The 15,254-nt window shown below is 52.0% G+C and overlaps 2 pseudogenes; both read right to left on the minus strand.

The window, feature by feature from the left end:
* Positions 1-2,150: 2,150 nt before the first annotated feature.
* Positions 2,151-7,903, minus strand: LOC148595057 (protocadherin gamma-A12 pseudogene; annotated as a pseudogene).
* A 2,962-nt stretch (positions 7,904-10,865) lies between these two features.
* Positions 10,866-13,364, minus strand: LOC148595058 (protocadherin gamma-B5 pseudogene; annotated as a pseudogene).
* Positions 13,365-15,254: the final 1,890 nt, after the last annotated feature.

Here is a 15,254-nt window from a genome sequence, read left to right on the forward strand (position 1 = left end):
TCTTTCTGAATGTATATATCTCCTAGGCCAAAATCAGAATGGGCTGAAACATGGACACACATCTCTTGGCATGCACCACATTGGAAGCATGTGTCTCCACCCCAAAAAATAAAATAAAAATAAAAGAACTACTCTCTGGAAGAAAAGATTCACTCCCAAAGCAAAGTGCACATCTGGTTCCAATATCGATCATTCACAGGAATATCTGAATAAGGCACAAAAGGTGGTAACCCAAGTAATAACATGGCACAAGTTTTGAAGACCAGACCCAAAGAATAGGCCACGATGCTGCTTAAGGAGGCTTCTGTGGTCATGGAGAAATCTCTCAGAAGCAGTCCCTGACAAGAAATGCAGCCTTTCTTACCCATTTTTCCACCATTGCTAGGAATACAATGCCTAATGCACTCCTAGATTTTAAGCAGTGTAAAAAGAAAAGAAAGTACTAGATGTCACCCTCTACAGAACTAGAGAACTAAACGAGCCCTCATGACAAAATATCTGTAGCGTTTTCATTGTGCTATATCACCCATAACACTGCAAGCAGAAAGCATAAAATCACTCCACACATAGAGTAGGTCACATACGGACCAGCCCTCCGTGACTTCTTAATGCAAATGTATATACAGGATGCCTCAACAAAGAGAGAAAGTATCACCACTGAAGCAGAACCATAGGAAAAAGAGCTACTTTTTATGTAGAGGGTGGAGAGGAAAGCATAAGACTTATTAATTGAAACTCAGTGTTATGGTAAGTCTTACATTCTTCACCTTCCTTTGACACGCTGTGAGAGATTCTGATTTAGGTCCTCCACTTCATTTTCCTCTGCCATAAATATCTGTCTTTAGGTGCTTGTAAGCTTGTATTGGGAATTAAAATGTTCACTGCAAAACAGGCCTGACAGCTTCAACACGGAAGCTCACTCCATAAGGATCAACAAGGAAGAGTTCAAATTAGATTTCAGGCTTGAAGATGCCTCAAGGACAGGAATATATCCCAGGAAAAGCTGTACATTAAACCAAAGAACATGAGACAAATTACAGGTTGCGCTGTAAGGTTAAAGTTATGAGAGGAAGAACAAGATGTCTCACGCTGCACACGGGGCCTAATGGTTCCACATCCAAGTATCTGAATGGAACATATGAGAGAAAGTAATCGTCTCCTTGCCAAGATTGCTAGGGTATTCATTAAGTTCTTACTCCTTCCTCTTTTAACCCTGATGTCATCCCAAAGAAAGATGCTACAAGTACTAGCAGGCATCCAAGGACACATTCAAACATTATTGTTTGAATAAGCTGGATGCATGCAGAGAGTATCAGTATGACAGCATTCCCACTGAGAGGCAACTTCTAGAAGGCCTCAGTGACTTTGAATCAACAATTACAAACCACCAGAAAAACCACCCAAACCACCTTCTCAGTTTTGGCCATCTCCAGAAAGACACAGACACCAGTTGATTCACATGCTACAACACACTGAAAAGGTGCAAAACTGGAACAAACATATTCCAACAGCAGGAATTATATGCTAACATATTTTTGGAGTACAGTTGTAGTCACGGGCAACATTCACTGAACTGCACTGCTCCCAAATTCACTAGTCCATGGAGACAGTGATATAGACCTAACACAATGTAAGAACTAAAGACTTATTTCATCCACAATGTGAACTCACTTGTCCCAGACCAATGGTATTCCAGCAGGCAGGCAACAACTCTCAAGAAGCAATAGGAAAGGCCTGTGGGTTCAACAAGTCATACTGCAAATCTTGTGAACACACAGAACGCACTTTTCTGACACTCCTGGCTGAGGAACACATCTTGTACAGACCATTCAGTCAAAAGGTCTCAAAGGCAGCCCGCTCAGCACAGCCATAGACACACAGGTCTACATTTTCATTTGTTTCACACGTCATCCTCACTGTTCTCCACAGAGCACTGACCTCAAATGATACTGTTCACTATGATTTGCGATATAGTGAACGCCCTGTTGTACTTGTTCCTCTTGACCATCCCATCACTACATTATTGTGGCCATGAGCACATGGAACTAGCAATCCAGGACACTGGTGATTTCTGTTTCTGACAATGCAAGCTCTGCTTCTTCCCCAAGAATCTGCAGCCTCAGAACCCTCCGCAAATAGAGTCCCATGTACTAGTTGGCAAGCCACTTGGCCTTGTTTGCCTGTAATGCAGAGATATATCACACTGAGAAATCATAACTCTACCTTCTACCATATTTACCTACCTTCATATTCTAACTATTCTTTGGAATCATTGTGTAACCTTCCTTTTTGCAGGACGTACCATACCATGTATACAACTCAGTCACGTCTTAGGATCACCTCTTGAAGTGGGCAAGTATCTAAAGAGATACCCTCCTCTAAGGATCTCTAGTATTATGGATATAGGCAGGGATATAGAGCTACTTTTAGGGAAGTACCTCTTCTTAATAGTTACCAGAGGTGGGAAAAAGTTATATGGCAAACTAAAGATTATGTGAAGGATAAGAAGATATCACACACTGCTAACATGGCCTATGTGTTCCTGGTCCAATACTTGAATTAAACAAGGCAGTGTAAGTAATTGCCTTAATCATTCATGCTTTTTTTTTTTTCTTTTTTTTTTCTTTTTTGTCACATAAACACTATAAAAATCTGTGCAGTGGATATCAGTGACACAGGATTTTCAAAGACAATGACCACAACAACAAAAACAGCACAAGACAGGCCAGTTGGAGGTCTGAGACAAAGTGGGGGACATGAATGCCCGTTCTCAGAACTTTTCCAGTTTTACCTTCCTCTGGGAAAGGGATCAGCCATCATTTGAATCCTAGCCTAAGCAAAATATGAGGGACGAAAAAATGGAACACCTATTCTCCCTACACAGGAGGGATTTGTTATGTTTTTAGGGCACTGTCAAATGTGGAGATATCAGTCACTGCACGGCCATGTGCATATAAACATATGCCACAAGAATAAGCTTTTCATTCAGAGGCATGTCTAGCAAACCTACATACAATAAAGTCATGTTCTTTATAGCTTGAGACACTAAGCTAGCTATAAAAAATGTTCCTTCTGGCATGCATTTCTAATGGAAAAGCACGTGGGAGGCATCAGGCATATGGGTGCCTATATGCTGGTCATGATAACATCCAGAACATCCAGAAATGAAGAAATCATACCAGGCAGAAATTGTCAGTAGTAATAATAATAATAAAACTACCACACTGTAGCAACATGAAGACCAATCCTTGGTGACCTTCTACTAATTAATACATCCTTGCCTACAGGATGTCTCGATGAAGAATGAAGAAGAAAAGTCCACTACAGAGGAAAAGTGTCATGGAAAAACACAGAGCTACTTTTAATGGGAAAGGAAAATGGCGGGGAAAGTATACAATTGAGGTGCTACTTTGCAAAACACTGCTTTGTCTACATCTCTATTTAAAGATGGTCTCATCCATCTAAACAAATGCCCTGAAGAACGAGGAACATCTGCTACTCGACTAACAAAGCAAAATTATGTCTATATCCAATACCTAGCATTTAGATGAACAGCTAAATTACAAACAAAAGGTTGTAAACGGAGTAATACTGTGGCACAGGGTCTTCAAAGACACAGCCCAAGGAACAGAAGGAACAGGAAGGAAAAGGAAGGGAAATTCGTAAAAGAAAAGAAAGCATTTACATTTGAGAGAGTCCGATATAATCAGTAATGCTGCATAAGCAAATTACATCAGCGACAAGGACCATAGGAGCGATTAGCATGCCAAAAGCACCCCAGGATCAGGCTACTCCAAATAAAATTATGCACACTTGACCTATGCATCCTGTCAGCCCTACAAAAAGTGCACTGCTAAACTTATAAGATTGCCTATGATCCTCATAAATGTCAACTACATAGCATCTAGACAGCCACAGCACAGACCATTTCACTCAATGATACACTAGTATGCACACACACACACAAGTGAGGTACATGTTTATGCTCTGTGCAGCGTTATGACAAGTCATACACATCTAAAACATATGAGTGATGTAAGGCTGCAGACAGGCAGTCTTGTACAGGGATTCGGTCGCCAGGTCACCTGCTTAGAGACACTCTTTTAGGGAGGGTCACATGATATGTCCAAAATACACCAGGATTCTCCTAACATAGCAATCGTGAAGAATAATTCCAATAGCAAAAATATTATTAACGCCAAACTACACTCCCACCTCCTGCATTCCACAGCAACTCCGACACTCCAAAACAGACTGAAAGACAAACAAGAACCAAAGAGGATCTGCTTCATATGAGTAAGAGATTATGCCCTCAATTGCAAAGAAACCCAGGTGGAGACAGGAAAGGCCAGTGCTAGTGAAATCTACAACAGGGAGGCGGCAGGTGAAACGATTGTAATAACGCGGTCAGGCAGACTCCCCAGAGGGCATCAGCCATCATTTGTGTCCTTCCCTAAAAAATCGACAAGAAAAGAAAAACGAAAATGTATGCTATATCCATGGTCAATATCTCCTTCCTCCGGCTCATGCTCCCCCTGTGGATCCTAGACACTGACCGGAAATTAATATGTCCCACAAAGGATCCTCCTCCCTCGTTTTCCCACCACCACAGCAAGTCACCATGCTCAGGCTTAGAACACATCACAGCTGTCACTCCATTTCTTAGCACTAGCACTGAAGGACAATGATCCTCACCACAAACAAAATCAAATCAAACCACTGCCTTCTAGACCTCCTTGGTGAAAACGACATGTGGCGGCAGCATGGACTCTTGTGCTCTGAATGTACAACATGAGTAACCTGCGTCTACATCGGGAAACAAACCTCTACTCTCTGGGAGCCAAGCTTCACATTGTTCTCTCATGAAAGTACAGAAAGAAACACTGTGCACATGCACTTGCTCATCTTTAAGATCTTCCTCAACAACAAATGTTCATATTTTACTTCAGGCGGATCAAGAGGGTCGCCTTCCCTTGCAAAGTCCTCACAGAGCTCCCACTCTGCCTAAATGCCTGCAGTCCTATTTCCCTCACACTGATTACAACCGTTTTAAACAGGTAGCGTACAAACAAAAGGGCGTGCTCTAACAGGAGAGTGATAACATCAGTGAACGATTGACACTCATTAACGGGCAATGCATTTAATGAGCCGCTCACAGAGAAAACACTGCCAAAAGCACATTTACAGTTCTGAGAGTGACGCACCATCTGCGAAGAGAAGTTTTATCAGCAAGAGAGACCTTGGAGGCATTCGCAGCCATACACTCATGTACAGTTCTACCTCTGCTTGTTACTGGCCGGCAACGCGAAAGAGGCGACGGGGAGAAGGAAAAGGGAAGAACCAGTACCCCTAAAGAAGGAGAAAGGGAGCGGCGGTGCAAAGCAGGAATGGGAAAGTCTCTCTGTCAGGACTCACCAGGAGGGCGTCTCCGCTGTCGCCGTCGCCGCGGGCGCTCGAGGGCTCTTCGGGCAGCAGCAGCGGCGCGCCTTTGTCGGGCGGCGGCGCGGCCGGGAGGGTGTTGCAGCAGCTGCCGCCCGGACAGCCGAGCTGGCTCTTGCGCGAGTCGGCGGTGAGCGAGACGTCGTGCGCGTAGGAGTGCAGGAAGGCGCGCACGCCGTCGATGCCCACGAAGTGCGAGGCCGGCACGGCGCGAAAGGCCCCGCTGCCCGCGGCCAGCAGGCGGGAGCGGCGCCACTGGCGTAGGCGCAGCGCCAGCAGCGCCAGCAGGAAGGCCACCAAGAGGCAGCCCACGGCCGCCACGGCCACCACGAGCCAGCGCGTCACGCTGCCGCCCGCCTCGCCCTCGTCGTCGTCGCCCGGTGTCGCCGCGCCGCCCGCCTCCCGCAGCAGCTCGGCCACGCTCTCGGCCAGCACCAGCGTCAGCGTGGCCGTGGCCGACAGCGCCGGCTGCCCGTGGTCCTTCACCACCACCACGAGGCTGTGGCGCAGCGCGTCGCGCGCCAGCGGGAAGCGCGCCGTGCGCACCTCGCCGCTGTGCAGCCCCACGCGGAACAGCCCCGGCTCCGTCGCCTTGGCCAGCTCGTACGACAGCCACGCGTTCTGCCCCGAGTCCGCGTCCACCGCCACCACCTTGGCCACCAGCGCCCCGGGCTCCGCCGAGCGCGGCGCCAGCTCCACGCCCGTCCAGCCCGCGCCCGGCGACGCCGCCGGCGGGTACAGCACCTGCGGCGCGTTGTCGTTCTCGTCCACGATCAAGAGCCGCACCGACACGTTGCTGCTCAGCGCCGGCGCGCCGCCGTCCTCCGCGCGCACCCACAGCTCCACCTCGCGCACCTCCTCGTAGTCGAACGAGCGCAGCGCGTACAGCGCGCCCGTCTCCGCGTGCACCGACACGTAGGACGAGAGCGGCGCGCCGCGCACCTGCCCCTCCCACAGCCGGTACCGCACGCGTGCGTTCTCGCCCCAGTCCGCGTCCCACGCGCGCACCGTCAGCACCAGCGCGCCCTTGGCGTTGTTCTCGGGCAGCCACGCGCTGTAGCGCGCCTCCGCGAACACCGGCGCGTTGTCGTTCACGTCCAGCACGCGCAGCGGCAGCACCGCGCTGCTCCACAGCGCGGGCGACCCGCCGTCCGTCGCGCGCACCGTCACGTTGTACTCCGCCACCGCCTCGCGGTCCAGCTCCCTCGACGTCTCCACGCTGTAGTAGCTGCCCAGCGAGCTGCGCAGGCGGAACGGCAGCCCCGCGTCCAGCGAGCACCTCACCTCCCCGTTCGCCCCCGAGTCGCGGTCCTGCACGTGCAGCAGGGCCACCACCGTCCCCGATGGAGAATCTTCCGGCACCGCGCTCAGCAGCGACCGCACCGAGATCTCGGGCGCGTTGTCGTTCACGTCAGTCACCGTGATCGAGACTTTTGTATTGTCGAAAAGTCCCCCACCGTCCTTCGCCTGCACCTGCAATTCGTACGAATCGCCTTCCTCGTAGTCCAAGTTTTTCACTAATGTGATCGCTCCCGTTTTCGTGTCCAGATGGAATATTTCAGAGGTAAGGTCCGTGCTTTTCTTCAGTGAGTACTTCACCTCTCCGTTCACTCCGTCGTCGGCATCGCTGGCACTGACGGTGAGCAGGACGGAGCCAACCGGCACGTCCTCCCGCACGCGCACCGTGTACACCGCCTGGCTGAACACCGGCGCGTTGTCATTCGCGTCCAGCACGACCACGTGGATCCGCGCTGTGCCCGTCCTCGATGGATCCCCGCCGTCCACCGCCGTCAGCACTAGGTCGTGAAACGCGGCTTCCTCGCGGTCCAGGGCCTTCGCAAGCACCAGCTCGGGATGTTTCTCCCCGTCGGGTGCCGTCTGGAAGGCCAGGGAGAAGTGTTCGTCACCGCTCAGCTCGTAGCGCTGCAGGGAATTGCTCCCGCTATCCGGATCATGAGCCTCAGCCAGGGGAAAACGTGACCCGATGGTTGTTGTCTCGCTCATTATTTCCTCCAACTGAATTTCCTTGAAAGAGGGCGCGTTGTCGTTAATGTCCATAACTTCCACTTCGATTGCATAGACCTTCATTTCGCCCTCAACAATCACTTCACAACGCAGCATGCATTTCTCCATCAAACGGCAGACTTGCTCTCTGTCTATGCGTTCTGCCGTCACTAAATGGCCGGTCTTCTCATGCAGAGAAAAGTACTGTCTCCTACCTTCGGAAACGACGCGGGCGCCGCGGTCGCGGAGCGCCGACAGTTCCAGTCCCAGGTCCTTGGCAACGTCGCCCACAAAGGAGCCCTTCTGCATCTCCTCGGGCACCGAGTAGCGCAGCTGGCCCCACGACAGCTCCCACGCCGCCACCAAGGCGCACCACAGCAGCGCTCGCCCTGGCGCCCCGCTCATTGCCCAGACGAGCAGGACGCGCCGCCGCCGCCGCTCCGCTCCTCCGCCTGCACCGCGCAGCGCGGGTCCCGCACGGCTCGCACCCGGCCGAGACCCCTGTGTGGCGGACTCCTGCCGGGAGGCTGCTGTCTGCCGCCTTGGTCTCAGGACGGATCTCTCCGCGAGCCGTGACACGGCGGGCGGGGCGGCTGCATCTGCCGTGCTCCTTTTCTGTCTGGTGAACAGCGGCGCCCGCAGTCTCGCCCGACAATTGCAGCACTGCAGGAGAGATTTTGCACTCGTTTGTCACACTGACCTTAGAAAGACAAAGACTACGGATTTTTTTAATCCTTCCGTTTTTATCTGTTTTATTTTATTTTTCTTGTCTTTTCATAGCTATGCTCTTCTCGTTGTACGTCACGTCCAAGAAGAAACGTATTTTTTAAATTTCCATCACGTCAGCTGCGTAAGTTCACAGTATAAAACCCAAGCCTGGGGTTTCCCTGACTCTGTTCGTCTCTCTCTACAGCTGACCGTTAGTCTGTCCTTCAGTAGCATCTGATCGTCCAGACATGCTTTTTTTTTTTTTTTTGTGAGAAGTTTCAGAATGTTGCTGTCACTGAGATTTCATGTATTCCCATTGTTCACCTAGTTTGTAATAGCATTTGTCATCCCTAGCGTCGAGAGAATTAGAGCTACGCGGAGAGCTTGTATCAAGACACACATTTTATCTCCAATATCAGGGAACATGGGGCAGGAAGCAGTCTTCTTCCTTTGCCTCATACAATCCAGTATTCTTTGACGCGGAATGAGAGCTGTTCGGAAAGATAGAGCCTGCTTGAATTCCACTGCAAGCCGCACGTTTGCTACACAGAGACTCTGACTCTCCCCCTTGAGAAGGGGAATGTGTTAGCCTCCCTGGTAAGGCCACCAAAGAGGACAGTTGAACGCATTGTCGCCGACTAGGCACAGAATCAACAAATGCCTCAGTGAGAGAGAAAGAAAGCAAATAACGGCTCCAGCTGAACAGTAGAATGAAATACGCGAGTATTTTGGGGGATATTTTCAAACATCACATTATATTTTTTTCCCGATTCCTGCCAGAACTTCGGTTTTCGCATCAAGCACAAATCCCCCACTTCCGCATTTTTCCTTTCCGCAATTATATTCCTATCACACTGGCATCTTCACCCAGATACAGATTTCCAGCTCCTTCAGGTAGTTGCAAAGGAATACGCGGCACAAAGTGTAATTCAGTATAGGAAAAAAAAAAAAAAAAAGGCGGCGGAGGGGGAGAAGGGAATGCCTTGTCCCATACAAAAGTCATTTCCACAGGAGGAGGTACTCATTCTTATCCCACCTCCCGTTTGGTCTTACAAGGCCGAGAAGGAAATGGAAAGACAAACTTACTTCAGTCCCTGGAACACAATTCTGCCTCGCACGCAATAAAGTGATGGTTGGACGGTTGGCAACAAAGCTTCCCGATCCCTTTTCCCGCAACAAACAAACAAACAAACAAACAAACAAACAAACAAACAAACAAACAAACAATAAAAGCAGCAACATGAGTTCATCCTGCTGGGCCACTACAGACAGGATGAGATAAGGACGGGGTTAGCTAAGCACTCGTCGCCCCATCCACAAGGACATTCACAGCTCCAGTGGCGAATACATTGCTAAAAGAACAGCAATCAGTGTGCCGACAGCAATACTATAATCAAGTCAAAGATATCTCTTCGAGGAAAAAGAAACAGGAAATAAAAAATTGATGCTGTAATCCTGCAACTTCGCTCGCAAATAGCCCACTCCCAATACCTAGAAGCAGACGACCCCAGACACAGTGAGGATTCACATTCGCCCATCCTGACGCTCACCTCCTCAAGCAGCGCTACTCTCCAGGCCAGACCCCCGCAAAGGAGGCAGACTCGCGCGTTTCCTAATGACCCGGGGACCGCCGTCTTGCACTTCCTGCAGAGAATCACGAGCCCTTCCCATCGCCACTGTCAGATGCAAATGGCAGCAGCCACGCGGTGCCGCGAAAACACAGGCACAGGAACGAACATATTGGTGAAGAGGAATATGAGGATGGGAAGGCCATGGAATAAATAGTGAAATTACAATCTCTTATCCATCAACGTCTCCCTTTACATTCCCTTAGCGTAAGAACAAACGACGAACAGCAATATAGCAGAGCAAGAACGCAAACATATCCGCATAGAAAAAACATCGCCCCACCCACTCCAATTCGAGCCCCTCCGCACCAAAAATGCAAAAGTAAACGGCGACAGCCATTTGTTTCGTTATAAGGACATTGATCACGATCACAGACACAGCTTTGTCGACTCAGTCACCGACATGCACTCAGCTTTCTTTTGGAAAAGCATTACTGAAACAACATAAAACACATATTTCACATTCAACTCTATCAATCACGTGCCGGTACTTCTGCTTTGGGGAGAAGGAAGGAGATCATCAGCACAGAAAGTCCATTACAGTTTCGCAGTGCCCAAATGCAGAATGAGTAGGTACCATTATATACAATGAGGAAATACATTTGCAGTTCCTACCATTTGCAATTGCTAACACAGACCTATCATTTCTGATGACGGGAAAGGCATCCCCGTTCGATTCCCGCTTTTAGACAAATACAGAAAAATATTACCTCTTCCCCTCATAGCAAGTAAAGAGACCTACAGTGCACTGCAGCCGAGAGGAGGGCAAGGTTCGCGATATCTCACGGGCTGTAAAGCTATCATGGCTGGGTGTTCAAAAATCCAGGCCATTCCTTTTGGCAACAGACGTTTAAGCTACTAATTTCAAGGACAGCTTTCAAAAAGACAAGTATCCCCGATCATTCCCTTGGTGTATTCTCCGCGGCATATTTCCCGAAACAGTTCTCAAAAGGACCTCTCGAAAGCACTTGTGGCTCTTAAATATATAGCACCTGTATAGAATTGTTTCAGTCATTCATGCATGCATTCGTTTCAATGGATACCTCTCCTCTGTGTTTAATATTCACATATAATCGTAAAGAAAAATCAATCAATGCTAATGTTTGGTAAAAATATAAATGAACGAACAACGGTTAGAACAAAAAAGAGGATGGCAGCAATACAGACCTGCAGGGCGTCGGGGTCCGAGGGCGGATCTGCCGGGTCGCGGCTGCTGCTGGCCGTGAGCATCGCGGGCGGGTCCCCGCCGAGAAGATCGTCGACGGCGCGGCTGGGCAGCGGCGCCGGCAGCAACGCGCACTCGGCCACGGCGCGTGCCGGCGCCACGCACAGGTTGTAGGAGTAGGGCAAGGTGCCCTCGCAGAAGTCGGCCGGGAAGGCGGGGCCGGCCACGGAGAAGCGCTCGGCGCGCAGGCAGCGCAGCACGGCGGGCGGCCCGGCGCGGCGCACCCGCGCCGCCACGGCCAGCGCCACGCTCAGCACGAACAAGGCGCAGAGCAGCGCGAGCGCCAGCACCAGGTAGAACTGCAAGTCCGACGGCGACTCGGCGCCCGCCGCCCGCTCGCTCAGCGCCGGCAGCGCCTCCTGCAAGCTCTCGGCCAGCACCACGTGCAGCGTGGCCGTGGCCGACAGCGCCGGCTGCCCGTGGTCCTTCACCGCCACCACGAGGCGCTGCCTCGCCGCGTCCCGCTCCGACACGGCCCGCGCCGTGCGCACCTCGCCGCTGTGCAGCCCCACGCGGAACAGCGCCGGCTCCGTCGCCTGCACCAGCTCGTACGACAGCCACGCGTTGCGCCCCGAGTCCGCGTCCACCGCCACCACCTTGGACACCAGGTAGCCGGCCTCGGCCGAGCGCGGCACCACCTCGAAAGGGCCCGCCACGCCGCTCGACGAGCCCGGGCCGGTTGCCGCCGGCCACAGCACCTGGGGCGCGTTGTCGTTGAGGTCCAGCACGAAGACGCGCACGGTGGCCGTGGAGCTCCGCGCCGGCGAGCCGCCGTCCTGCGCACGCACCTCCACGGCGAACTCGCGGCACTGCTCGTAGTCGAAGGAGCGCTGCGCGTACAGCGCGCCGCTCCGCGCCTCCACCGACACGTAGGGCGCCGCCGCTGCCGCCGCCTCGCCCGCGCTGCCGCCCACCAGCCAGTAGCTCACGCGCCCGTTGGCGCCCGCGTCCGCGTCGCGCGCCCGCACGCGCAGCACCGCCGCGCCCGCCAAGTTGTTCTCCGACACGTAGGCGCTGTAGGCGGCTTCCTCGAACACCGGCGCGTTGTCGTTCACGTCCGACACGGACAGCGACAGCGCCGTGCGGCTCGACAGCGGCGGGCTGCCCCGGTCGCTGGCCACCACCGTCACGTTGTGTTCGGATGCGCGCTCCCTGTCCAGCGCGCTCGCCGTCACCACCTTGTACGAGCTGCCCGACGACGCCACGATCGACAGCGGCGACTCGCCCTCCAGCTCGCACCACACCTTCCCGTTGTCGCCAGAGTCTCGGTCTCGAACCTTGATGAGGGCCACTACTGTGCCCGGCGGGGAGTCCTCGGGGACCGAGCTCGACACAGACAGCGTCGTTATCTCGGGCGCGTTGTCGTTTTCGTCCATGATCTCTACGTGCACCTGGCAGTGATTGCTCAGCCCCCCCCCGTCTGTCGCTTCCACTCCGAAATTGTATTTATTCCTCAACTCGAAATCCAGAATCCCCACATTGCGGATGTTGCCGCTGTCGCTGTCTATGCTGAAGACAGCGAGGACAGCGTCAGGCACGTCGCTGAAGGAGTACGACACTCGCCCGTTGGAGCCCGCATCCGCGTCCGTGGCTCGCACCTGCAGCACCAGCGAGCCCGTCGGCACATTCTCCCGCACTCGCGCCTCGTAGACGCTTTTGCTGAACACGGGCGCGTTGTCGTTGGCGTCTGTCACGTTGATGCGAATCTGGACAGTGCCCGACCTCGCTGGAGACCCGCCGTCCACCGCCATCAGCACCATCTGAAACGAGCTCTGCTTCTCGCGATCCAAAGCTCCTTCTAACACCAGTTCGGGCTGCCTGCTTCCATCCGGGCTCTCCTTCATTGCCAAGCTGAAGGACGGGTTTTCGGTGAGCTGGTAGCTGAGCCGTGAATTGCTTCCCACATCCGGGTCTTGCGCCATCTGCAGCGGAAATCGCGCACCAGAAAGGATCCATTCTCCGATCTCCAGATCGAGAGCAGCTTTTTTGAAGGCCGGGGAGTTGTCATTGATATCCTGGATGTCCACATCGACTTGGAAAACGTTGAGCGGGTTCTGCACCACCGCCTCCAGACTTACCGAGCATGACGCCGAGTCGCCGCACATCTCCTCCCGGTCCAGACGCTCGCTCACGTACAGGTGACCCGTGTCCGCGCTCACCGCGAAGTAGTGCTTCTCCGAGCTGATCCGCAGCTGCCGTGCGGGCAGGTCTGCCGGGCTCAGTCCCAGGTCCCGCGCCAGCGGCCCCACCACGGAGCCGCTGCCCGTTTCCTCGGGAATCGCATAGCGCAGCCGCTCCGGCGCCGCCCGGCAGCCCCAGGAGAGCAGCCAAGCGCACAGCAGCACTTCCCCGGCTCGCATTGGGTGTCTCTGCCCGTGCCGCCTCTCCTTTTTCAGCAATCCGCGGTACGCTCCGTCCTCCCGTCTTCCGTTCTGTCCCTATCCGTGTGGCACTCGTGACACCCGAGCGCAGGCCGGCGACCCCAATCTCAAAATATCCTCTAGCAGGCAAAGAATTTCGGGGAAAAGAAGGATGGTCTTGTCGACCTCTCACCGCCTCCGCTGCCGGCCGTTCTCTTCTTCCCGCTCGATCAGCGGTTTTTCTGTCCGTGCCGGTACCGCCCGCCCGGCGCTGTGTGAGCGAGCGGCCGCCCCGCCGGAGGCTACAGCGGCTCTGGTTGTGGCTCTGGTTGTGGCTCGGGCTGCGGCGCCGCTTTGCATCGGGCAACAGCGGCACCCGGAGGCTCCGCGCCGACACTGCAGCCCACCCGTAAAGGGACACGTTGGGGTCGCGCTCTGCCCACAGGAGCTCATCGTTCAAGATCCGATTCCTAGAATCTTTAGGGCATTATCATATGCCACTCCGTGCTCTCATAAAACCTCACCTCGGGGAAGCAATCAATCGTTTTTGCTGCAATCAGCTTCGGCAAGTCAGGTTCAATTTTCTCTTGTTTGCACTCGTGATGGTATTGTGAGAAGGTGATGCAAGAATTATGTATTTTTTTCCGGCATGTGCGTCTCCCACAGACACATGTATTCTCCAAAACATATCTTGATTCCTAATTTCTGTCATATCTTCTGGTAAATATTATGGTAAACAAATAAATCATTTTCAAGTCAGGGCCCAGTTTCTCACTACAGCTTTTTCTGCTTTGTGGTTTAAAGTTATTCAGAAACAAAGAGAGTTCAGTGCTCTCAGTCCTCATATCCACATGTAGATGCCAAGACTAGAATATATATACATATTTGACAGGAGCACTGCAACTTTCTCTAAACTCTCATTAGCTCATTTTTTTTTTGCTTCCAAGGATAGTACCTGAAGAATATGAACACAAGAATGCGCAAGGAATTTCACCAAGTTTCAATGTTCCTAAAGGGGTAGGACTGGCACTTCACTCCCATCTTGGCACAGACTAGAATTCGTGCCTCATTGGAACACATCTCCTCTGAAACGTGACTTGCTTTGAAGGCCCAGACCTAAATTGCAGTCTCTCAGACTTCAGGAAATAGTAGATTCCCTTGAAGGGATTCTCTGCCAAAGTATTTATCTTTCGCTAGGCAATGAGAAGAAGCTCTTGGGAGAATATGTTCTCTCATAATAATGACAATGGTTCTGTCATCTGCTGTGCTCTGGGAGATTTCTAGTGCTTCATCCATACTTTGTGGCCCAGCAATAGACTCCAATCAGCAGACATCAGAAAAAAAATTATATGTGCTCAACGGCAATTCCTCTCCTTTGAGCAAAAGGTGTCTTTTTCCAATTAAAAAAAAATGTATTTTAGAGCTGAAGGATACAACACATCTGAATGTGATCTTACTCTAACCCCCACTTGGAACATAACCCCAGGTGGGGGGTTAAGATTCCAGCAAGCAGCAAACATTTCTCTGGAAGATGTAGGAAAGGCCTCTGGATTCAACAGACACAAAGACATCCACTAAATTATTACCATTCCAAGGAAAATCTATTCCATAAGCCAAAGAACATGGGACAAAGTACAAGATGTGTTGTAAAGTAAGTCATGAGAGTAATAACAAGATGCCTCATTCTGCAGACAGGGCGTAAAGCTCCTGATTCTAGTATTGCACATGAGGGATAAAGTAATAGCCTTCTTGGCAAGATTGCTAGGGCATTCATTGCATTCTCACTCCATCCTCATTTGTCCCTCATATCATTCCAAAGAAAGAGGCTATCAGTACTATCAGGTATCCCAGTACACATAGCATTCAAATATTATTGGCCACATCAACACT

Source organism: Tinamus guttatus, unplaced genomic scaffold, assembly GCF_059628265.1.
Source record: "Tinamus guttatus ecotype Peru unplaced genomic scaffold, ASM5962826v1 Tinamus_guttatus_pri_ptg000155l, whole genome shotgun sequence".
Lineage (NCBI taxonomy): Eukaryota > Metazoa > Chordata > Aves > Tinamiformes > Tinamidae > Tinamus > Tinamus guttatus.